Consider the following 26,807-nt stretch of genomic DNA (forward strand, 5'->3'; position numbering starts at 1 on the left):
GCTGTTACATCACTCGACTCCCACATGGCTGTCTACAATCCGAGTCCTGTACTCGGTGGCTTCACACTCAAGCCAGGTGTGTTTGTATTCCCAAGATCCCAGGGAAGAATGGAGAAGGGATTGCAGCATGGCCATCCCACTTGGGGGGCAATTTCTCACTTTCCCTCTCACCGCCTGTCTCTCTTGCTTTCTCCAGTGGTCGCACATGCCTTAAGGCAAAAACCTCTTGGGGGGCGGGGGGGGTGGGGAAGACTAAAGCTGACTAACTGAAGACAAAATATGCACCAACGTAGGGTCACATACGATCAGACCACTTGCATCACTGTAGTCCTTGGAAGGAAGAGGGTAGGTGAGTGAAGACTTCTATTTTTATATCAGTAGAGGCCTAGAGAGAGAGAGAGAGAGAGAGAGAAAGCACTCCCACCAAGGACAGTCATGCCACAATCCTTCTCCTTCATTTCTCCCTCGGGGAATTTGGGTAGACACACTTGCCTTCATGTTTTTCAAGCTGTCAGGCCCAGGACTCAGATCATGCAGTTGGCCATGGGGGACTGAACTGCCTTAACTACCATGCCACCAGCTGGCTCTCTATCTTTAATATTTAAAATCTCTGTGCTTTGGACACAAAATTTAAGATATTGTTGCAGTGTCGTTTTTATAAAATAGGCATATTAATGTAGCCAACAAAGCAAAGCACATAAGAGCAAAGCCCCACCTGAGACTGTAGGCATGATGGGCATCTCCCCCATGTGGGCTGCTGCTGCTCAGTGCCTCGTGTGCCCAGTATGGTGCTAGGTGCTTTGGAAAGAAGACATTTTAGAAAATGTGATTTGTAGTCTCTAATCATTTGCTATATAGCAGGATTAAAGACTATGGGCCCAGCAGATGGCATAGCTGTTACATCACTCGACTCCCACATGGCTGTCTACAATCCGAGTCCTGTACTCGGTGGCTTCACACTCAAGCCAGGTGTGTTTGTATTCCCAAGATCCCAGGGAAGAATGGAGAAGGGATTGCAGCATGGCCATCCCACTTGGGGGGCAATTTCTCACTTTCCCTCTCACCGCCTGTCTCTCTTGCTTTCTCCAGTGGTCGCACATGCCTTAAGGCAAAAACCTCTTGGGGGGCGGGGGGGGTGGGGAAGACTAAAGCTGACTAACTGAAGACAAAATATGCACCAACGTAGGGTCACATACGATCAGACCACTTGCATCACTGTAGTCCTTGGAAGGAAGAGGGTAGGTGAGTGAAGACTTCTATTTTTATATCAGTAGAGGCCTCTTTACCTTTGCTCTTCACAGACACCTTTGACTTTTCCATTATCTAATTTGGGAATGCTCACATTAGGATCTACTCATGGGTACCTCCCTTCATTGTCATTCACCTCTTTTCTTTTCTTTTCTTTTCTTTTCTTTTCTTTTCTTTTCTTTTCTTTTCTTTTCTTTTCTTTTCTTTTCATTTCTTTTCTTTTCTTTTCTTCTTTTCTTTTCTTTTCTTTTTTCTTTTCTTTTCTCTTCTCTTCTCTTCTCTTCTTTTCTTTTCTTTTTTTTCTTTTCTTTTCTTTCTTTTTGGAGAGGTTTTTGCTACAGGGAGCGTGCACTCACCAGAAAGACAGAAAGAGACAGAGACAGAAAGCAAGAAATCACCCCTGCCAGGAAGATGGCCACACTGCAATCCCTTCTCTATTCTCTTCTCGGGATCTTGGGGACGCACGCACATACGCCCGGCATGAGTTAAAGCCACCGGGCCTGGGACTCAAACAGTAGTCGACTACATGGGAGTTCAGTGACATAGCCATTCCACTAACTGCTGGTCCCCCATCTGCTTTCTTCAGTGCAACTCCACTCATAATTCTCCATGCTGCTGAGACCTTTGGCTCTGTCCCTCCAGCTACCACCCGCAAAAATTCCCACACTCTGGCTTTCCCGGGAGGGGAGCTGGGTGCAGTTCTTGGAGTCTGAGCCAGCCTGCTGGCCTCTCGCTTCCTCCATCTGGGCCTGCTGTCAGTAGATGGATGCCCAAAGCACTGACTCGCCCACCTGAAGTGAACAAATGGGACCAATGCTCCAGAGTTCCTCAAGGAGAGCTATGAAGACTGGTCACCGGAACCCATCATTGCCTGTGACTTATACACCAGGGAAAGGTTAGGGAAATTTATAAGTGGGCACCATATGCCAGCTCAACATCTGTTTCTTCATAAGGGGCATGAATATAGGACAGAGCTAAGTGCATTAGCAATGAGCCTCAGGCACACACACACACACACACACAATGTAATTTCACTGCTTAGAGGAGCGAAAACTCCAAGGCACTGTTAGGAGTTTTTATACTCCCTTTTCAAGACAAGTTTTATGTAGAACATGAAATATTAATATATGTGGAGTTGCTCTCTTTAGGGGTCCTGGGAAGCCTAGAGTTCTTCCCCCAGGCTCCTCTCAGGGGTCCCTGAACTACTTCCATTAGTGCTAGAAAACAGAAAGATACAGTTTCAAAACTACTTTTTTGGTTGGTTGAGGGAAGGAGAGCGGATTCTTTTTTTCTTTCAGTGTTTTCTGTGTTAAACACTGAAGAAAGGCCTATCTCATTCGAACATAAGATATTTGGACAAGTGCTCATCATGTATCAGGACCAGTATTCTTGGTGAAGCTGATTCTGAGATTGACTTGAAGTAAGCAATGGCATAGCCTTCTTTTGTTATGCTGAATGTTTTGCAGAAGGTAACGACTACAGTTTGATGTCTTGTTTTTGAAACTTTCTGGACTTTCTGGGCAGTAAAGATTCTGCTCTTACCATGCTATGGCTTGGAGCCATGTTGTAGTATCCAAGTCTTGGCTGATAGCCACATAGGCGCATGTGAGAGCAGGAGAGAAAGTGGTGGGACTGCGGTAACAAGTGCCACCTTCAGATTGTACCAGCTTTGTTTCAAAAGTGGTGATGATGGCATTCTAGAGCATTGAGACACTGCCTCGGAACCTACTGTGCATGCCAGGATTCTCCAGAAAAATGTCTTCCTTGCTGTTTGCAGTCTAGTCACAGTGAGCCACCACCACCAGCAGGGTCACCATTAGGTAAGGAAGTGACAATGACACTTTAAAAGCATTTAAAATTATTTTAAAACTCCTTGGTATTTTGGAGAGGACACTTAAAACGTATTTAAGTGCCTTCCCAAACACAGCTTTAACCTATTGTATAATCATAGCAGAATAAAGAGTAAATTCTATTTAATTGTAATTACATATGAGATTGAGAAAGGAAAATATTCCCCAGTTAATGTCTGATGGGAAAGTCAAAAAAGATACTGTCACCAGCAGTATAGTAGAGTGAACAGATCATGGACTATTGAGTTGGAGAGAACTCTCCAAGGTCAAATTCCTTTAAACTCTACAACTTATGCATGGTCAACTTTAACAGACATTTAACCTCTCTGGACCTCAATATCCTTAACAGTGAAGGAGAATTACCATTCCCTTTTTAGGTCATTAAGAGCCCCAGTGAATAGGAAGCCCTTTCTTACTCCTTCTTATCCTACCCAAAGCCATATGTGTTACATATAGGGCCAAAGTTATGAAGGGCAGCCTGATGCTATGAAAGAGTACTGGTTTCAAAGTCTAGAAATGGGCAAGCCACTCCATCACCATGAGTTTCAATTTTCTCAACTACAAGAAGAACAGCCTGGAGTAATATTTCAAGTCTCAATCAACACTCAGATAGTTTAGGCTTCTTTGTAGTGGTTTTAGGAAGAACAAAAATTAAAATTATGTAATCCAAGACCTTCCAAAATAGAAATTATTGGCAATGCCAAATCTTGAAAGTGCTCAACTGCTACTGACAGCTCTAACACAAACTTTCTAGTTTTCTGAAATGGGATGATGGCAACTTATACTGAATTAATACTACAGTCAGTACTGGGACAAATTTATATTTATTTATTTATTTGTTTATTGAGTCATGAAAACCTATAGTGCCTTGACTTTCTTTCTGATGACAGGTACTTATGTCTCTATTTGCTTCTCAATCTCATCTCCCGAGGACCAAGAAGAGGTTAATATCCTCCTGTAAATAATCTTACTCTTCTTAAATTCAAATTAAGAACTAACTGAATAATTGACAAAAGGATCCTCAACCCTTGCTTGCTTCACTTCATATACGTATGTGAAATCTTAAGGTTAATATAGAAACTAAGAATACAAATTTTGGAGCTGACTGCTGAGTAGGAAATTTCTTTGGACACAATACAATCTTGAACACTTAGTTTAGAGGTTACTGTCTTTCTGCCAGAGGAAATTCTTCTACTTTTTTTTCTCCCTTTTGTCCAAAAGAGCAGGGATGGTGGTATATCCATGCCTGTCTGAATGTCCCTGATGGTAATATTTTTCCCTGTGCTTGCTCCAGCACCAGCATGTCTTCTTCTGGTGAAGTAGAAGAGAGAAGGCAATGAGTCTTACTATAGTCTGATGGTATTTGCTTGCTCTGGTCACCGAGGGCAATATCACAGGGCTGGAGTATCACTTTTAATGCCCTATCGTGTTCTGTGCAGACTTTCCCTCAGCTTGCTTGATCACGCTTGTGATCATGTCCTTCTCAACATCTGCCACTACTATAAGGAAGACTAAAATATCTGTATATATATACATTTTTTTTCCTTTGGAGAGGTTTTTGCCTTAGGGTATGTGCACTTGCCAGAAAGACAGATACAGAGAGAGAAAGTGAGAAATCACCCCCCGGGGGGATGGCCATGCCGCAGTCCCTTCTCCCCCATTCTCCTCTCGGGATCTTGAGCACGCATGCACACGCACCCAGCATGAGTTTAAGCCACCAGGTCTGGGATTCAAACTGCAATTGACTAGCCATTTCACTAAGTGTTGGTCCCAATAGCTGTATATTGATTAAGACTTTAAATATTATTCCAGACTGTTCTTCTTGTAGTTGATAATTGAAACTCATTCTGATAGAGGCTGCAAGTCACAGCCAGGCTGAATGCTTAACTTTAAGCCCCCAACTACTAGCAGAGTCACTGGCATACAAGGGCCCTCAGAAATACTTGCTGAGTAAAAGAAGAATAATATTATTCACATATTTGTCAGAACCTTGTCAGGAAGGAATAAAAGTAACTAGAATATTTTAGGCACTGAAAACAGTCTCACAACCTACTTTTACATAGTTTTGACTTGATAATGATTTAGAAACTTTTCTTTCATTTTCTGAAAGTGAAATGATGAGATAAATTCTAAATATACAGGGTCTCTCACATGGGTGATGTTAGTTAAATTACCTAAACTCTCTGTGCCTAAGTTTCTTCATCTCTGAAAGGGAGATAATAATATGACCCAATTTATAGGGTAGTTGGAATAATTAAACCCAACATTAATGGTAAAGTGATTGGCACTGAAAAATATGAGTAATTATGGATAATTTTTAAGAGAATCAATTACATGAGTTCTACCACTAGAAGTGTCCATTAACTGCCTGAGAATTTGGTCCTTCCATAAAAAGGATGTTGGATCAGTTGAATTCTAGATGTTTCTGGGTTTTATAGGTCAATAGAAGGCTGGCTGATGATGTGGTGGTTAAGGCAGTTAGATCCCTGATGACCAACTTTGTTCAAGTCCCAGACCTGGTAACTTAAAAACTATAGTGGGGTAGTGTGCATATGTGCCCACTACTGCACCATTCTGAGAGAAGAATGGAAGGGAAGGAACTGTGGCATGGCCAGCCCCCCTTGTGGGGATGTGTGTGATTTCTCACTTTTCCTCTTTCTGTCTCTTTCCAGTGAGTGTACACAACCCATAGCAAAAACTGAAAAAAAAAAAAAAAAAGTTAATAGAGTTCTGCTAAACCATTTGGGTCAATGGGCCCCAGAGAATTTTGACTTTTGAACTGACATATAACATTGTGCTAATTTCCTCCCTTTACAGTTTTGTGCTTCCTCTAGTCATTCCTGTTGTACATGAATTCCACCACACAGAAAGATTAAAAACTAGATTGACATGTACCAGAAGGAATTCTGAATTAAAAGTAAGAGTTTTGGCTTTCTGCTTTTCTGTTTCTTGTAAAACCTTAGTGGTTTAAAAATGCATCTAATGGAGAGAAAGAAAGAAAATGGCAATTTCCCATCCCTTCATGAAATAGTCAAGATTTCACAATATCATTTTATTATTTCCTTTGAGATGAGTTTCTAGAATTCCAAGCATCCTTATAGTATAAATACTAGCTTTAAAACATTCTAAAACAAAATATGTTTCAACAATTTGATGCTTTTTATTTTGCACATGTTCTTTTCCATTGATTTTGAAATTTAAAAAAATAACAGTTTTTGAGGCTGTGTCCTTGGTTTCTGGAGATATATAACATATTCAATTTAGAACACCTAATATACTGATTCAACTATTATGACTTGTTACTTACATATTCCATAATTTAATTACACCATTATTATTTGGTATATGCTTTATAAGAGACTTAATGTGTTATGTACAATAGTGCTTCTGATACTGAATGTTCAAATAGTGGATTGATTAGGAGTCAAACCAAAAGGTTTAGAGATGGCTTCTTTTATTTTTTAGACAGATTTTTTGCTATAGGGTGGGTGCGCTCATGGGAGAGACAGAAAGTGAGAAATCACCACTCGGTGGGGATGGCCATGGCTCAGTCTCTTCTTCTCCATTCTCTTCTTGGGATTTTGTGTATGCACACACATCCACTCGGCGTGAGTTTCAAGCCGCCAGGTCCAGGACTTGAACCATGGCCAACTACCTGGGAGTCCAGCAATGTAACCATTATGCCATATGCTGGTCCTTAGAGACCACATTATATATATATATATATAATTGGTCCTGTTGGGCTGCAATTTTGGTCAAATACTGTGACATCTGTGAATTCATGAATTGAGTATTTAATGAGCATCTACTCTGTGCTATGTACCATGATAAGCACTAACCATTTATATAAATTTTGCTTATAAATTGGGCTTTCCAAGCTGGAAGTGGTAAGTTTTTGTAGTTAATAAGTTTACGTAGTTGGGAAAGACCAAACATATGCCAAACACAGAGCTTATCTATGTAACACTAACCTCTCTTTCCTTAAGTGGATTTAATCTTTTTACCTCTACCATTCATATACGCATGTTTGGCACATTGATTAAGTGTGAGACAATCAAATACAAAGTGTACATCTGAAAACAAATGATGAGAGACCCTCTTACAGTATTATAGTGGAGAATTTCATGCCTGGTAGATTTAGCACTTTGTGTCTGGCTGAGAATTGGGAGAAGGAACATTAGAAAAAGATCAGTAAGAGGCTGGCTGGAAACAGAATAATGGACTAAGTCTTAGGTGGAGTCTCAAGCAGGGCCAGGTTCCAGATATTTAGCTACTCTCCAAAGATAGTGTAATTTGTCATCATTAAGGCTTAGGGGTCATAAGAAAAGGAGTGTAGGTTTAAGGTATCTTGGAGTCCAAGTTATTTACAGAGTGCTTATACGCATGTGACATTACCCAAGGCGGCAGCTGGGCTATTAAACTTAGAGTACATATTCTTAATCTTCAGAAAGCTTGTATCCCATTGGAAATATGGTCTCCAAAGTCTGCTGGTAATGTTTACAATACAGTCTTGAATTTGGGATTTAAACCACCTTAAATATTCAGAACGAGGTTGATGGAATTTATAGGGAAGGTTAGAAAGAGAAAAATAGGTAGACTAGTGAGAAATAGCTTACCTAATTCAGAGATCAAGAATGCAAGTCATCTCAGATATACTGATTAAGGCACCAGTATGATTTAGAGAAGTATCAAATAAAAGATTCTCCAACTGTCTTACCATTTCACTTGGTAACAGGAGGCAACTGAGTCTAGTTTATGCCAGTGTTCAGAGTAAGGTGTAAGGTCCGGTAAGACACCTTTGTTTGGGGGCTCTTAGTAATGACACTTAAAGGGCAAGTCACTAAAAGGCAAGAGAAAAGGGAAAGGAGCTTAGTAAAAAGCCATTTTCTGTCTCACCCCACCCCCTTTAGGTCCAGTCCAGCTAGACCCAGGCATCCCATTCTGTGACTTTTGATGTCTCATCCATTATGTACTATGAATCTGTGACCCTGGAACTTGTTGTTTTGCAAGGCTGTCTGTTCAGAAACTTTCTGTTGATCTTCCAGGAATTACAAAGGATTAAAATTGCCCAGTAAAAAGTGAAATAACAACTCCAAGACCCATGGAATTTTGCTTAATGGAATAAGACTAGGGCATAGCTTGGCGAGGAACAATAATTTTCTATAGCGTTGAATCTGACTTAAACAGAAGCACACACTTATACAAAATAAGATGAGAGAGGGTAAGTACTGTACTTGATTCCTTAGTATTGGAATTGAAGGGCATGAAGTAGGAAAGCAAGCCCAGCAATCCAGCCGAGGCATCACCCACCACCCACCTCCCCATACAGTGTCCCTGAAGGGTCAAAATGGAATCCAGGAATCCATCAGACCTGGACAGAGGGAGATGCCAAGGGAAACATCCTGGCATCAACCAGAATGATTCTACATATTTAGTCGAGTCTTCTCCCAATTTTTATTTTGCGAGTGTCTCTATTCTCTAGGGAAGAGTAATAGCTATTTTTCATCTTTCCTGATCTTCAAGGATATAGAAACATAATTGTATGTTGAGTCCATGTTATTTCTAAGAAGAAGGCAATGCCAGCCTGTATGTAGTTGGGTGCACAGGCCACATCAGTTTATTCAGTACACCTAGTCAACCAAAATTTACTAAGCACCTTCTATGCACTGGGCATTGTTATCAATGGTTGGGATACATCAGTAAACAAAATGATAACAAAAGAAAGGAAAGCAGAGAGAGAGAAATTTTAAGAAAGCCAAAATCGAAAATCCTTAACATTTTGTAGCTTACATCTAGTGGGGTGTCAATAAAGGTGATGAATATGCATGGCAGTTTGGGAAGCAGAGTAAGCAGAAGTCATAGGAGAGAGTCAGCAAAATGACAGTCCATCCACTCCACATGGCTCATTTCCATGATGATGTGGGTTCTATTTAGCACCATCGGTGGTAGGAAGGAGAGTACGTGTAAACAAAGAAATGGAGTCAGACAAGTCTGGATTAAAATCCTGGTTTCATCATTTATGAGCTGTGTATTCTTGGTTAAAGGATTAAACTCTTTGCTTTAAATTCTTTATCTGTAAAATGAGGAGATTACCCATCTCACCTGTCTATAGTACAGATTAAATAAGAAATCAAATACAGGGACTTTTCACAAAGTTCATGGGAAAATGAGTATTATGAAAACCTATGCATGGATTTCAAAATTTTTTTGCACCATAATACACTCATGTAATTAATTCTATTTCACCCAGAACCTTTTGAAATCTCCTGGTATGAAGAGCTCTATGAGGGGCTTGCTTACAGGAAAAATTCTCTAATTTGTGCTTTTCTTCTTTTAGACCAAACCTAGTTGTCTATAACAATTATGTAACTTTCTCTTGTTCTCTTTTGGGACAGCATAGTTCATGTTATTACCTTTTCACATTTGAGTTAAACTGAGGCATGGAGCAGTTGAAAGAATTCTTGGATAATAAATCATTCTGATCACTGCAACACTTCTGATTAGCCTGCATTCTTCTTCCCATTTTTGCCATCCACTTGAGGTTTCTGCCATTAGAAGTCTTTTTACCCTTTTCTATTTTGAGTGAAAAGTTTCTAAAGAAAGAATGGTGGAAATGAAAGAACCACAAGGGAATTATGTACATAATGTGGGTGTGGAAGGAGACAGTAGGTGTTTAATGTCCTTAAATATGTCCCTCATGTCTAGGGGAAGGACAGTAGGGAGCTCTGGGACAGTAAGACCTCTCTAGGTTCAAGCTCAAGGCAAGTGAACTTGAGAATTTCATAGACCTGATTGGATCATTAAATAAAGTCTACAGAATACTCAGCATTTTGCCGGGTACATAGTAGGTTTGGATTTTTCTTCCTTTACTCCTGGAAATACCACAAAATGAAACTCAGCTTTCGCTAGATTATATGGATAAGTGAGGCAACTTTGCGTATGTATTATTCTGTATCAGAATGGGAAATTCATAGTGACTGCCTATGAAAATGAAGAATTTGTGAAATAAAATAGCTATGTTCTTCAGTAACACTGGTATCCTTGTGGCTGGAAAAAAATATTTTGCTTAAGTGACTGGAAGTCTGTCGTTCGGCTAGAGACATCCTATTTATGTTGACTTTCTCTAAAGCTCATGATTAATGTGGGCTTTTAAAAATTGTTTTTCTTTGTGTTATGTAAATAGGGTTTCTCTCCAGTATGGCTGAATGCTGGTTTTAATTAAATTTAGGAAGGAAGAGGAGGGGGGGTTGGGTAGCCTGACAAAGTTGAAGAGCATCAGTGAAAATCACATTTATGTTTCGTGTATGGCATTTGAAAATAGAATAAATAATATAAACGAAAGGCGTTTTCCAAATGGGAGAATAATGAATACACTTAAACTCTTTTATATTGCTCCCATTTTGGCTGAAGATGGGATTTTTGCTTTAGAAAAAAAAAAGAGCTTTTTTAAAAAATCATTACATATGAGTATTTTGTACACATCACCCCATGAACCACTTCTCTTCTTGTTTTATTTTCTTTCAGCGAAAAAGTCATTATTTTACAAAAGCAAATTCACTATTTGATTAATCATATGTTTATTCATGCTACTTTAGCTATAATATAATTGAAACTTGGGCCAAGGCTAATCTGTACTGGGCTAAAGTTAATTATGATGTGGTGATGAAACTGTATTACTTTGGCTAAAATTTACATTTACTCAGCATATTCTTTTCTTATAAGAAGTACAAATTAGTGGTATAAACAAAATTACTTAGAAAAAAAATTGTCTTCAAGCCCTGAATACTTACCTTCATTTATAATAGTTATGCTAATTATAAACTAGTCTTATCTACTCCTCAAAGCAAGTCCTTAAGAGCCTAGTTGGTAATAGCATGAATGGATAAACTCCGAGGAAAACTTAAATTACTGTCGGTATCTGAGAGTCATAAAACTATATTTCTTCAAAATATTTTCTTATCTGGGTTTTTTAATGGTTTCAGGCTGACCTCTCCTTCCACTAGTTCAACTAAGTAAAATCAGCCTGCATTCCTAAATCATTCCTTAATGTTCTAACTTCCAACTTTCAATCAATGGTGTCTCTTTGGCGGTTTATGTTCTTGCAGGCTGCTTCTCACCTGAGGCAGTAAACAAGCTCACTCAAAAGGCTGATTAACTCCATCTTTGAAATATGATTAAGGTTTAAAACATGTATTAAAAAAAAACGGAAAGGAAAAGTCTAAATTTAAGGCAGTCATGCTTCTTGTGGGGAGGTCAGAGTGAGTAGATTACGGAGTTAAGAGATGAAGAAGAGAGGAAGAAGATTTATGTGCTCTGTGGTATTTGAAACCAATGTACAATTGGCCCCAAGAGACCAGAGATTTACATATTGTGTAGTTTGAGAACATGAATGTGAAATTACAGAATAAGCCTCAAAAGTGCTTCTTAGAAACTTTCCTGGTCAATAGACCCTCTGATTAATTACAAAAAGAAAAGAAGAAGAAAAGGAAAAATATTTAATATTGTAAAATAGTTCAATTTGCTTGAAAGAAATAACCATTTGTCTGGCAGTGTTGAGTGGTGGTTCAAGGCACAAATTCAGGTATTTACGGAATTCAGACAAGTTCCTCAACTTCTCTATGCCTCACCATTATAAAAAGGATAATAATAGGAAGGAATTAAATCCTACACACTCAGTGTACAGAAATTCCCTCTTTGCATTTGGTAAGAGGAGGGAGAGAGAAAAGTAATTTGAATTGAGAGATGTTTCCATCTCCCATTGAACTCAATAAACATTTTCTCATATGAATACAAAATAAAAGAGATGAATCTGTTTCTCTCTCCTTTGTCATAACTCTTGAGGTCCTCATGTAAGATGATTTATCTGTCACTAATAAGGCACATCGCTTCCTCAGGTATTTTTGGTGAAAATGTAAATAGTTTGTGTGTTTTTTGCCTTATATATTGACTTTAAAACTTCACTCCAGGTAAGATGTAATTCCACTTTTATGGCTGATCTTAAAAAAAAAAATAGCTGGATCATAGAGACAGAAATTAGAAGAAGAGTTATCAAGGGTTGGAAGGCAGGAGAAAAGGAGAGTTACTGTTTAGTGGGTACATAGCTTCTGTTTGGGATGGTAAAAAAAAGTTCTGGAAATAGTAGAGATGGTTGCATTCATTGTAAATGTACATAATGTCATAACCTTGTATATATAAAGATGTTTAAAGTGTTACATAAGTTATGTGCATTTTTCCATCATCACCACAAAAAGGTAATTGAGAAGATTCTGGGAGTAAGCTATATATGCCGAGCATTGAGCACAGTCATGAACAACCAATGCAAATGATTATTTAATTACTATTTACATATTAGACCTATCTATCTGCTTTTATACCTTTTGACTCTTTCTAATTTATATATAGGCAAGGATAGATGTGATGGTTCTCCTGGCCTCTGGATACAATTTGGGACATAAACCATAGAACTCCACTCTGGATCCCATTAAGTCCTTGCTCCTCCTCTCTCCTGTGGGCAGAAGGAGCAGCCTCTTCTGTGTCCCTACATCTATCCAGTCCAGGCATGCTTTAGGGGGCAATTGCTTTCATTCATGTCTCCACGAGCACCATCTCGACTTGTCTGTGTTTCTTTAGTATCGTCCTTTATTCTCAAAATCATTTCGTGTTCTTCCTCCTATTTCCTCTACTTCTTTGCCCAGGGTAATCTCCTATATGATGAGCCCTAGTCCTCAATCCTTGAGAACACTTATTGGTGACCCAACTGGATGAACAAACCTTGGGACCTTTATGGCAATGTTCTTTCAAGGGAATCAGACATAGACTCCAGAACAGAGACCCAGGGTCCTTTGTGGCTCCCTATTAGAACCTTTCAAGACTAATATTCTAATTGAGACACAGCTCCTATGAGTGGCTGGGAGAAGTGAAAGAACCGAAATTTAGGGCCTGTGTGGGCTGTCATCTATTATAGATAAGAAAGAAGGCTGGGAGTCAGATAAAACAAGAAGGAAGCCAAAGTTGGAAACAGACAGTGGAACAAGTATGGCAGAAGGTATTGGGAATGCAGAGAAAATAAGAACATAAGCATAAGCAGTTTTAATCTAGGATTCAGATGTTAATAACTTCTCTGGACATAGTCAGCTGTTTAAAGTTCTAGACCATTTCTCTCCTCTCACAATCTTCTTCCCACTTCAAATGGCTGCAGTGAAACTGGAAGAGCACTCAGAATGACGGTGTGACAGGATCTCAGAGATAATGTAACATATCTGTCTTATTTTTGGATGAGGCATGGCCCCAAAAAAAGGAATATGTGATTTTCTGACTTACTCATCTTTGTGGTCATGAGGATTGGACTTGAATTCAAATCTCACTATTCTCAATAATTCCTTTGTACTTTGTGACCTCCCCTGGATGAGGACCATGACAGCAGAGTTGTGTAGAACCATACTGGATATAGCACCATATGCATTGCAGCAGGTAATAAATGCTTCTTGATGGTGGTGGCAATGAAGATGATGATGATTATGGCCATAGAGAAAACTCCATTTAGATGAAATTAAATGATATTGCATGGATGAGAGAGGAAAATGCCATATTGTAAAATAGTTCAATTTGCTTGAAAGAAATAACCATTTGTCTGGCAGTGTTGAGTGGTGGTTCAAGGCACAAATTCAGGTATTTACGGAATTCAGACAAGTTCCTCAACTTCTCTATGCCTCACCATTATAAAAAGGATAATAATAGGAAGGAATTAAATCCTACACACTCAGTGTACAGAAATTCCCTCTTTGCATTTGGTAAGAGGAGGGAGAGAGAAAAGTAATTTGAATTGAGAGATGTTTCCATCTCCCATTGAACTCAATAAACATTTTCTCATATGAATACAAAATAAAAGAGATGAATCTGTTTCTCTCTCCTTTGTCATAACTCTTGAGGTCCTCATGTAAGATGATTTATCTGTCACTAATAAGGCACATCGCTTCCTCAGGTATTTTTGGTGAAAATGTAAATAGTTTGTGTGTTTTTTGCCTTATATATTGACTTTAAAACTTCACTCCAGGTAAGATGTAATTCCACTTTTATGGCTGATCTTAAAAAAAAAAATAGCTGGATCATAGAGACAGAAATTAGAAGAAGAGTTATCAAGGGTTGGAAGGCAGGAGAAAAGGAGAGTTACTGTTTAGTGGGTACATAGCTTCTGTTTGGGATGGTAAAAAAAAGTTCTGGAAATAGTAGAGATGGTTGCATTCATTGTAAATGTACATAATGTCATAACCTTGTATATATAAAGATGTTTAAAGTGTTACATAAGTTATGTGCATTTTTCCATCATCACCACAAAAAGGTAATTGAGAAGATTCTGGGAGTAAGCTATATATGCCGAGCATTGAGCACAGTCATGAACAACCAATGCAAATGATTATTTAATTACTATTTACATATTAGACCTATCTATCTGCTTTTATACCTTTTGACTCTTTCTAATTTATATATAGGCAAGGATAGATGTGATGGTTCTCCTGGCCTCTGGATACAATTTGGGACATAAACCATAGAACTCCACTCTGGATCCCATTAAGTCCTTGCTCCTCCTCTCTCCTGTGGGCAGAAGGAGCAGCCTCTTCTGTGTCCCTACATCTATCCAGTCCAGGCATGCTTTAGGGGGCAATTGCTTTCATTCATGTCTCCACGAGCACCATCTCGACTTGTCTGTGTTTCTTTAGTATCGTCCTTTATTCTCAAAATCATTTCGTGTTCTTCCTCCTATTTCCTCTACTTCTTTGCCCAGGGTAATCTCCTATATGATGAGCCCTAGTCCTCAATCCTTGAGAACACTTATTGGTGACCCAACTGGATGAACAAACCTTGGGACCTTTATGGCAATGTTCTTTCAAGGGAATCAGACATAGACTCCAGAACAGAGACCCAGGGTCCTTTGTGGCTCCCTATTAGAACCTTTCAAGACTAATATTCTAATTGAGACACAGCTCCTATGAGTGGCTGGGAGAAGTGAAAGAACCGAAATTTAGGGCCTGTGTGGGCTGTCATCTATTATAGATAAGAAAGAAGGCTGGGAGTCAGATAAAACAAGAAGGAAGCCAAAGTTGGAAACAGACAGTGGAACAAGTATGGCAGAAGGTATTGGGAATGCAGAGAAAATAAGAACATAAGCATAAGCAGTTTTAATCTAGGATTCAGATGTTAATAACTTCTCTGGACATAGTCAGCTGTTTAAAGTTCTAGACCATTTCTCTCCTCTCACAATCTTCTTCCCACTTCAAATGGCTGCAGTGAAACTGGAAGAGCACTCAGAATGACGGTGTGACAGGATCTCAGAGATAATGTAACATATCTGTCTTATTTTTGGATGAGGCATGGCCCCAAAAAAAGGAATATGTGATTTTCTGACTTACTCATCTTTGTGGTCATGAGGATTGGACTTGAATTCAAATCTCACTATTCTCAATAATTCCTTTGTACTTTGTGACCTCCCCTGGATGAGGACCATGACAGCAGAGTTGTGTAGAACCATACTGGATATAGCACCATATGCATTGCAGCAGGTAATAAATGCTTCTTGATGGTGGTGGCAATGAAGATGATGATGATTATGGCCATAGAGAAAACTCCATTTAGATGAAATTAAATGATATTGCATGGATGAGAGAGGAAAATGCCATGCTATTTAATGGCTGACATGTAAGATGAATTTGGTAATGAAGCTCAGGGACTTATCAGGCCAGAAAACTGCATTCTCTCATTATATAGCCCTTAATGACCCACTTATTACTAATATAAAGGGAAAGATATACATATAAACACATGTTCCTGAATGTTTGGCTGCAAGAAATGAAACAAGTACACCAGCTTGAGGGGTTAGCAACAGACGCTGTTTCTGTACGAATGATCAAATTTGCTGCTTTCCAGCTGGAAAATGACAGCTGAAGTAAAAGGGTAAAGGATGATTTGACTATTCTTATAAAAAAGACAGGGGAGAGTGATGTGAGGAGAGCAGGTGGAGTGGCTAGCTCTTAGGGTTGCTTCAGGGAACATAGAGAAGGAGTAGATTTATTTAGATATATGACTTATGCTTTCTTATGGGATGTGTGTCTCTAAAAGCATTCAGTTCTTCACTTATATAGTATAAGCTTCATAGACAAACTCATTTATACAGGATACAACTGATACCCGCCAGGGAAGCCAAAATGGAGGTCAACTATTGTCAACATCTTACTTGTGTTAACACCCATAAGAGTTCTTCTTACATCCTTGCTCAGAATTTATTTACTCCTATTTGATACTCAGTCTTAGAGATTTACCTGTTCTTTTCTCTCTTTGTTTTTAATTTCATAGCAAATTATAAGCAGCACAGCATAAGGTATGAAATGGGTGTTTATTGAAAAACACATTTTTCGTGATCAGTGTGATGGCCGGTAATTTAAAAGTGTGAGAAAGAAAGAAAATCATGATACAATAATAAATAAAAGATGTTTAGAATAAAATGGGCTGTAACTTAATGATATGTGACTATTTCATGTAGGGAGGTTTCTGCACCCTTTGAAGGCATTGTAGACATATATGATAGCCAAATAGTTTGATATCCAATATGAAGAGTTAGATGGTTAGACTACTTTAGCTCCCAGGTCCCTCTACCAAGAAAAGAAAGGGGGCAAAAGATTATGATGCAATATTCATGGCATAGACCATACTCAGGAATGGTTGGGAAAAAGTAGGGTCCCTCCCATTAATATTGGTATTTGAAGCATTTATCTCAGTAACACGGAAAACCGTCTTCCTATGAATGCAATTCCATGCTGCTGTTCATAGATCTGGCCTCGCTTTGGTGTTGCCAGGATTAGAGTCCTGTGTCCATCATGTATTAGTGAATGACCCCAGTCAAGATCCCATGTATTGCTAATTTGTAGTTTCTTCATTTTTAAATTGAGGATTATTATATCTACCTTACAGAGCAGTTCTAATTATTAACAACTTGAATTGATGTCCAGTGCTTAGCTTTGTGGCTAAAGCATAAGAAATGCTCAATCAGCATTAGTCATTATTGTTTTGATTATGTATGTTCTGCAGAAGTAAGTGATGAAGCTATAGGGCCGAACCTGGAGAAGCTAATAAAGGGAAATAAAGATAAAACAAATAGTGAGTTTCATCCTCGTATCAAGACACCACCACCATAAAGCTAAATTGAGGCCTACATCCTAAATACTCACCCTCTCTTCCACACATGATATGTGTGAGTCTAATCTTTTCCAGTTTTCATAACTTTGCGAATTTTATCTTATTTGGCCTTCACAATCACCTTGTGAAATTAGCTTACATAAGCTTGCAAGAGTTAGTGCAATCATCCCATTTCACAGATGAGCTACTGAATGTTTATGTAGCTTGCCCATATTTTATCAGTTCTTGAGAAATACGCTCTAACTCTACAGGCATCACTCTTAGGTAATGCTGTCCACATAGGCCATGATTGATGGCTTACAGTAGACTTGTCAATGATTTGGGAAAGAATTGGTTTGGCGAATATGAGTTTGTTGCTACTTTAGAGAATGACAGAAATACCATGAAACTGTTGGGTTGTTGGAAAGAATATGATGCATCTTTCCATAGAAAAAGTATGGCATGACTTTCTGACAACCCAATATAGAGAACTGGATGCACAATTCATAATTCAGAAAAAAACAGGTTCAAATCTGATTCAAATTGGTTCACAACTGATTCAAACAGTACGATAAGTTGATACTATTGGGTCATTGGAAAAGTCATCATTTTTTTCTGTTTTTCTATGTAAGAATGCATCCTGACTTTTCTGATGTCCCAATACCAATAAAATATGAGAGAATGTTTTAAACCAGCAAAGAAGAAAAAGTCTGTTTGCAAGCATCCTTAAGTCTATTTTGAAATAGAATTTTTACTTAAAAAGTTACAGTTATAAGTCAGCCTTGTCTGGGTTTAAACAGAGATACACTCCATTGAAGGATTGCACTTGTGGTATATACTGGCTTGGCTGGTGTGGAGTTTGGCATAACCAAATACCATATTTTATTAAAAATAATGAATCCTTTCTCTTTTATATGCTTTTCTATTGAATTAAATAATTCCTTTTCCCAATTAAAAAGGGCAAGAAAGAGAAAAGGAAAAGAGGAAATCAGTATTTATCCATACAGGAACCTGTACTTTGCTAAGCACTTTTATGTGTTAACTCATTTAATCCAATAAAATAGTCATTTGCACTAGACACTCATAATTCTTCTCATTCAAAAGGGCACGTTTCCAGGACTTTGTAAAATAGATGTTCTAGAAAGTATTTGTGGTAGTATGTGAAGGGTCAGAAACAGGTCACAAATTTCCCAAAGATGGGTTTTATTTGGTCTTTAAGATTGTTTTAAAGGTCTTTAGCCAATTTCCAGCTGAAAGAACTAGAAATTCTGGAAACATCAGGCCTACATCTAGAATGCCAAGTAGCTGGAATTGAGCTGTGATGCCCCTTTAACAGCCTGTAACATCTACATTGTCATAGTCACCTTCTGGTCTGCTTGGCATGGTGGTATTGGCTCCCAGGTACCTGTTGGTAATTTAGTAGAGTCTCTTAAAATGATGAGAATCTTTGGTGTGGACTGTTTCTAAGAGCTCAAGTATGTTTTTTGTTGAGAAGAAGGTTACTCATATATGACCTCATATATCATTTGTCATCTAAAAGCAACATGTAAGGGGGAGTAGGTGTTTGGAGTATCTTCTGAGTACCATCTAATGGGAATCAGCATATCTTCTTTTTTTCTGAAGCACCCCAGTGACACCAGAACACATGCTAACTATCCCTATAGTCCTCTTCCATTCTGTTCTGCTCTTTTTCAACAAATAATTAAAAAGCGGTTGTGTAGTCAGCAATGGAAGAGGGACAAGAGATGATTGATAGGTTCCTGCCCTCAAGAAACCATAATCCAGAGAAGGGTCAAACACAGGAGGACAGAACTCAAATGTGAGGTGCTCTATAACAGATCAAACAAGTGCCCAACATGTATAAAGAAACCCATTAATTTAGACTTTGTGTATCTGGGTGGGTTTTTATGGTCAAAACATCTTTTAATTAAGACAGAATTTTGGGAAGACATCTTTCTAAAAACATTCTACTAAAGTATAAACAATGTAAAATTTACCAGTTCAGCCACTTTTAAGTGTACATTCAGTGGTATTAGTCCTTTCAAAGTGTACAGCTGTCACCATCATCCATCGGGCAGATATCTGATCAGTAAAGAAAGCAAGGGTTACTATCACTCCCATGCGTTTGTAGAGTAAAAATTAATTAGCTTACCCTGCTGCTTCTGCTGAAAGAGGATTAGAAATCTTTTATAGGAATATACAGTATATATTAAGTCCAATGTATAGACTTATATATGGAGGATTGGAGCAAAGAAATGAAAATAATGCTAGAATATGAGTTTGTTACAATTTTTTTATAAGTTGAAGACAAATGTGTGTTTAAGCTTCACAATTGTGAAAGCAAAGGGAATGAATGATTGCATATATCTTTTAGTGTAAATTGTTACTGTAGAGGGATTTTTCTGAAATTATTTTTGCTCCTCTCACATATTTGTTGTATCATATTACTGTACAAATGGGATTATTTCAGATTCTCTTCTTCAGAAATAAATTTTAAAAAATTATAGCACTCTGGAGCCAGCAGATGGCATGGTGGTTAGGGATGCTGGACTCCCACATGGCCAACCATGGTTCAAGTCCTGGACCTGGTGTCTTGCTTTCTCACTTTCCTTTCTCTTGCTCTCTTGCTCTGTCCCTCTCTGATCAAATAAAATAAATAAATAAAGCTAAGTAGAATAATTTTTAAAAACTTATAGCACTTCTTGAAGGTATTTCAGAACTTATTACCTACATTATTTACTTAAAAATAAATATTTACATAAATTTAATTAAATCATGCATTTCAGCATTTTCTTAGTTAAGATGGATAATCATAACAGTAATAGTTAATAATTACTATGGGCCAGGAAGTGGGGGAAATATTGTATATATATTTTTAAATTGTATCTCACATCTCTATGATGCAGGTACTTTGACTTTCCCTCTTTATGAAGAGGCATACAGAAATTAAGCAATTCTAATAAATAAAATGATCTTTTGTCCAACACATATGAATACTTCTACTAGAGACAGTGTGAGAGAAAAGTAGAAGGTGGAAGAAGGTGAGAGGAAGGGAATCAAAACAAATACTTTTATGTTTGCAGTAACTGCATCTTCCTGCTGGAAGGAGTGCTTAGACGGAGATGACAATCCCTGTTCTTCCTATCTCATGAAGGAGTAGAGTAAGACATGATTCCTTATGGGACAAGACCTGAAAACAGAAAGAACTACATGGAGTTAAAGGTTGTGGGTATAAAACAAACACACAGAGGCCTCGGGTAACAGGTAGGAGGAATCAGATATTGGGGATGAGGCAGAAGAAAGGTCCACTCTCATTTTTGGCTTACATAACTGAGTGTGGACTGCAAAGCTGGGCACTGAGATAGTAATAACAATATTTCAGAGATGGAGTTAAAAAAGTTTATCTGTAAAGGACCAGATAGTAAATATTTTAGGTGTGTGGGCTTCATAGTCTCTGTCACAACTACCCAACTCTGTTGTAGAACAAAAGTAACTATAGAAAAAACATAAGTGAGTGTGGCTATACTTTGATAAAACTAGAAAAACAATTCACTTTTTTTTTTTGGAGAGGTTTTTGCTATAGGTGCATGCGCTCGCCAGACAGACAGAGACAGAGAGACAGGAAGCAAGAAATCAACCCCCAGAAGGGAAGGCCATGCCACAATTCCTTCTCCTCCATTCTCCTCTTGGGATCTTGGGCACGCACGCACACGTGCCCAGCATGAGTTTAAGCCACTGGGTCCGGGACTCAAACCGTGGTCGACTATGTGGGAGTCCAGTGACATAGCCATTACACTAACTGCTGGTCTCATAATTCACTTACTTTTTTTGAGAGGGAAGCAAAGCTGCACTCACCATCTTTCCTAGTTTCCTTCAGGCTTCTAGAAACCTTCAACTTCTTAATCCAAATTTACTGGGGTTAACAGTCCTCAAAGTCTTTTTAAACATATATCAAGCAATTCTCACATTACCCTATTAAGTGGGTCTCTCTGGCTTAATTGATGAGAAACTGATACCCAGGCACTTAAATGCCCTTGTCCAAGCTCACTGAGTTTCCAAGAGGAAGCACCAATGTGAAACCACATGCTCAGACTCTGTGAGCACTGCTCCTGTCATTTATATATATATATAGAAAGAGCTGTACTGATTCTGATGTGGAAAATTACTAGTATCATTTTGAATGCCCTTCCTTATAGTACCCTTTTACTATTCAGAGTATTATTCATATCTTGAATATCATTTTTACACATTCATTTATTCAGCCAATATTCATACCCAGAAAGGATACTGGAGCCTAGTGATATAAGGGCAACCAAAAACTTACTTGAGCCCTGCCCTCTGGGAGGTAGTAACCCAGAATCATCCCTCAAATAACACAGTATTACATTATCACAGCTGTAGTAAGAACTATGGTGGACAGGTGCATCAGGTGTTTGAAGTCTGTGGGAGGGATGTTTGATCCAGTCTGTAGAAGTCAGAGAAGACTTCTCTTTTTTTTTGGAGAGGTTTATTCGCTATAGGGCGCGTGCACTCGCCAGACAGACAGAGACATAGAGACAGAAAGAGATAAATCACCCCCCAGGGGGATGGCCACGCCACAATCCCTTCTCCTCCATTCTCCTCTCGGGATCTTGGGCACGCACGCACACGTGCTCGACGTGAGTTTTAAGCCACCGGGTCTGGGACTCGAACCGTGGTCGACTACATGGGAGTCCAGCGACATAGCCATTATGCTAGCTGCTGGTTCCCAAGAATTCTCTTAAATAAAGGATAGATAATAAAAAAGTAAGACAGAAAGGCTTTAAAAGGATAAGAAAATTGAGAGTGGAAGAGTTAGCTTTCCAGATGGAGGAACCAGCATGTGCAATGGCACTGCGGCAAGAAGGAAAGCACCTCATTGTAAACACTGGGAAAAAAGCAAGAGTGGTAGGACTATAGAGCACAGATGGTGGTGAAAGACCCAGACCAAGGGCATTGTTAACATTCTGATCCTCATTTGGAGATCATTCTCCATGTGCCTATTTGCTACTAAGAGCAAAATGTACTCATTAAAATGCTTCGATGGAGGAGCAATGTGATCCTTTTTTTTTAATTTTGAAAAGATTGTTTTGCTGCAGTAGGGAGGTTGGATTCATATAAATAAGAATGGAATTGAGACATCCCCTAGGACTGATGGCATTAATCATGGTAGAGGAGGATCCAAGTGGATAGATTTAAGAGAGTGAGGAGGCAAAATTACTAGGATCAATGGCAGCCTGGATGGAGGAGTTGCGCTTATGAAGATACAAGGATGCCCCCTGGTTTTCTAGAGATGGAAGGCTGGTGTCTTACTCACTGAACTGGAAGTACTCTTCTGGGACCTTTTGAGTGGAAATACGCATTGTGTGATTAGCCTTTTACGTTTTGAGTTTGACATGCCTTTGAGACATCAAGAGAAGCCGTCAAATAACATTTACAAGTCTTGACTGTTCAAAGGAATAATCTAGAATGAAAATTTGTGAGGGATGCCTGATAGCTGGACTCAGCTGAGGCATAGCGATCCTCTTGTCCCGTAAGCTTCAATTTTATTTGTTAAGAGGGGATAAAATATTTCTTACAACTTGATGAAATCAGTTGTAAGTAATCAGTAACTAATTAAGCCAAATCAATGGGGTGGAAACAAAGACTTTTCTATCATGGAAGACTTTCTAATGAATAGAGTACAAAAAAATATATTTTTAGGTTGGGAACAAAACTTTATTTTCTTAGTTAAGTGGAGACAAATTTGTCCCAGCTCACATTTGATATTCAGGGAAAGCATTCACATCCACCCAGAGCATGCTGCAAGTCTTTTAGGCTGTTACAACTGCGAACTGAAGTGAAAGTTTTGAGATCTGCATTGTGTGGAAAGGGCTTGTTGCTTGTTTGTTTATTGTGCATCTTTCTCACTTTATGCCTCCTCCTTGCCTGAAGCTACCATCAGGAAAGAGACGTTGCAGTTGCTATTTTCTGGTAAAGTATGTAAAAATAAACATGAGCTAAACGTACATTTATGTGACATTTAGAAGACAGTTGCTGCAACTCTGCATCTGATTTTACTTCTTTCTTGGCTTTCTCTCCTTATGGTTTTTGTCTATAGCACTTGCTGCAGCCATGGGTAACTCTGCTGGGTGTTATTTTTTAAACTTAGTCAACTAAATAAGTCAATTGGAGAACACAAAACAAGACAAAACACTGCTATTTGAAGACACAGATATTGGTTAGATACCTCCTAGAAGCATGTGTCTTATATTGTCACCCCCCAGTAAAGGTGCTGGCAGTGTAAGGATGCTAGCTTATGCATTAACCATATTCTTAGGACAACACTTGGTAGATGGAAGATACTCAATAAATATTTAATGAATGAATGGATGAATAATAAGTAATTATTGGTTTCTTTTCAAAGTTCCCCTGGGTCAAAAAACTTTTTTTGTTTTTTGGTAATTTCATTTGTAGACACTTCTTTTATCACTTCTTCCTTGTATTAAAACTTACTCATTAGGTGCCCAATAAGTGTTTGCTTAATGGCTTCTTAGAAGATAACTGAAATCTTATACTAGAATTTTCCAACAGTTAGCCTTATCTCATCACTGGAACTATCTGGCATAAATTTGGTTTTCTTTCTGTATCTTAGTCCTTTAAACATCAGAAGATAACTATAGGTTTCTAAGGTATCTTCCTCCTCCCTTTTGCTCAGCTAAACATTCCTAATCACTAAGGTACCTAAAGCCCTAACAGTAGTATTTTGATCACCTCGACCAGGGAGAAGTATTCATATATTGAAATGACCACCTTGTAAGCTAAATAATGTGATTAAATGTATTTTTAAAATGTAAATAAAAATAAAAATTAAAAATTAAAAAATAAAAATAAAATAGTGTGCCTGTAGAAATTTTGAGTTTTTAGAAGCTTACAGATTCTTAAACATGAGTGATTCAGCTCTCACCACGGAGCCTTTCATCATCCTTTCTCCTAGATAAATATTTTACTACAGCACTGCCCACCTTATCCCAGAGTCCTTAGCTAAAATCATTCATAGAGTGGATCAGCAGTTGGCATAATGGCTGTCGGTGGACTCCCATGTAGTCGACTGTGGTTCAAGTCCTGGACCTGGTGGCTTAAACTCACACCAGATGTGTGTGTGTGCATTTCCAAGATCCCGAGAGGAGAATGGAGAAGAGATTGTGGTGTGGCCATACCCCGTAGGGGGTGATTTCTCATTTTCTGTCTTTCTGTCTCTCTCTGTCTTTCTGGTGAGCGCACACGCCCTATAGCAAAAAACAAACAAACAAAAAACAAAAAATAAAAAACAAAAAACAAAAAACAAAAACAAAACAAACAAAAACAAAAACCCTCTCAAAAAAATAAAATCATCCATAGAGAAACTCATTCCTCTTCACAAATATAAACATTATCTGAGAAAGTTACTGAACTTCCACTATCCCTTATTCAGGATTAGGAATACACGAGTGAATTTAATGAAATTGTTCTCTGTCCAGCAGTGGGAATGGGACTTCAGATAGTTACCAGGTGATGGGAGATGCTTACCATGTGCTATGACTGGTAAGAAAAAAGAGAGACTGTTTACCATATCTTACTAAGAATAGAGACTGATTACCTAAGGAAGCAGAAATGACAGCTCAGAGAAGGGACCTTTCAGCTGAGGATGGAAGAATGAGTAGTGGAGGGTCAAGAAAAGAGACGGGGAAGAGCCCCTTAAGTAGAGTGGTAAAAGTGGCGTGGGACACGTGTATATTCTAGTAACAAGGAGGAGCCCAGTGTCGGGATCTGGTATCCCATAGCCCACTCTCAGGAAGGCATTTAAAAGCAAGCACAGCGATGGCTTTATAATGAGCTCAGGCTTCCCAAGTTCCTACTCTAATGCCATTACCTGAAGCTAGCCCTCTTGGCAAGATGCTTTAGGCCGCCCTTTAATTGGGCATAACAGTTGTTGCCACTTGCACCTGTGCCTAAGGTAAAGGAGCCATTGTATATCCCTGTGCATGAAAATAATGAGAATCGACTTTACCCGATTTGATGACTGGCATTCCTTGAAGGAAGAGGAAAATGCATTTGTGGAATTCTAAGAGGTGGTATATATTCACAGGTCCGTAGAAAATTCTATGCACCAGACTTTTGTCATGCTTATGCCTGTAGAACTTTTCATTTTTATTTCTTTCTTTCATTTACTAGAGAGGGACAAAGAGATAGAGAGAGGGAGAGGTGTCCCAATGGGGTGAGGTCATGCCACAATTACTTCTCCTTCATATTCCATCCCATTGGGATCTGGAGCATAAACTTACCCCTGCCCAGTGTGTTTTGAATGCCACTGGGCTGAGATCTGTGCAGCTGACCATGTGGAAGTCAGTTCCCTTAACCAGTAGACCAAGGGACCAACCCATGTATTTAGCTTATATTATTTAAATAATCCAAAATTGAATAGGAAAGACATTTCTTTTGTCAGCTCCTTAATTTAATTTGCTAGATTTGAGGAAGAGAGCTTATTATTTTTTATTTTTATTTTTTCCATTAACATTCCAAATTTGGTGATTCTCATCTTTCTAACTGTATCTATCACTTCTTTTTATTCTTTAAACTGACATTCCTTCATTTTTACTGAACTTTTATAGAAAGCACCTTTGCTACCCCACTTTCCCAGACTGTTTTGTTATATTTTTTTTCCTCCAGAATAAAAATTCAACTCTTCAGTGCTTTGTCATTTCAGCTATACAGCCTAGATTTTCAGCTTCATCTTGAAAAAACTACAGAAGAAGATTAATTTCTGCATCAAGTTGCCATAAGGATATTTTTAGTACTAGGCAATTGGGGGATGTCAGTTCACAAGATCTCATGTATGTACTTTCAGTTTTATTTACCCTTGGTCTATAACCATTATTTTTCCCTTGATTTGTGAATCTGGATTCAAACCAGCCTAATCTTAAACTAACCCTTCAACTTCTCACAGGGAAGACTCTAGCTTAGGTTGAACTGAGCTTTTTCCCCCTCAAGGAGACTTGACCACTGTTCTGCATCTTTAAGTTCATAGGAAAGGCTTCAGGAAACAGCTCTTTCCACACTGAAACACTATAGCGAAGCATTTCTATTTATCAAGACCTATAGTTTTTGTGTGACTGTGACTCTCAGGTTTCTCATTTTGCTCTTTAGTAGTTACCTGGACTGGTAGCTCTCAAATACCTGGTGTAATACCTGGTGCTAAGCTAGCTGCAGAAGAATCACCTGGGAGCTTGGCAAAAGTAGAGACTCCTGGGTTCTGCACAAAGAGATTCTGATTTAGCATACTTGAGTTGAGGCCCAGCAAGATGTATTTTTCAAAAACTCTTCCAGGATTTCCTGGAGCCAAGTTTAGTTACCAGAATTTTCTTAAGCTTTTCAAATCTTACCAAAGACAAAAATCATATCCTGAAGGTAAATAAATAACTTGAGATTCCATGTAATTTCTAATTTGCTTGGTTTTTATTTGTATTTCAGTTATTGATATATATATACATACATATATATATATAT

General features: G+C 38.4%; 2 long non-coding RNA genes across 5 annotated transcripts in view; one reads left to right on the plus strand and one right to left on the minus strand.

The window, feature by feature from the left end:
* Positions 1-2,975: 2,975 nt before the first annotated feature.
* The window catches only part of LOC102493689 (uncharacterized), a 30,189-nt gene continuing 6,357 nt past the window's right edge, over positions 2,976-26,807 (plus strand). Inside the window, exons 1-4 of one of the 4 annotated variants that reach the window (XR_001369858.1) lie at positions 2,976-3,068; positions 3,989-4,055; positions 5,916-6,015; positions 8,144-8,319. This is a non-coding gene — a long non-coding RNA (uncharacterized LOC102493689). Of the gene's footprint in view, positions 3,069-3,988; positions 4,056-5,915; positions 6,016-8,143; positions 8,320-20,347; positions 20,529-26,007; positions 26,135-26,807 lie in introns of all 4 variants that reach the window. The other 3 variants (XR_001369856.1, XR_001369857.1, XR_001369855.1) reach the window with 3 other exon arrangements.
* LOC102493422 (uncharacterized) lies at positions 7,881-19,325 on the minus strand. The gene is made up of 3 exons (XR_337665.1): positions 19,262-19,325; positions 8,889-9,024; positions 7,881-7,938 (listed from the first exon to the last, which is right to left on the minus strand). It is a non-coding gene; the product is annotated as an uncharacterized LOC102493422 (long non-coding RNA).

The sequence above is a fragment of the Tupaia chinensis genome, unplaced genomic scaffold, assembly GCF_000334495.1.
Source record: "Tupaia chinensis unplaced genomic scaffold, TupChi_1.0 Scaffold148723_1, whole genome shotgun sequence".
Lineage (NCBI taxonomy): Eukaryota > Metazoa > Chordata > Mammalia > Scandentia > Tupaiidae > Tupaia > Tupaia belangeri.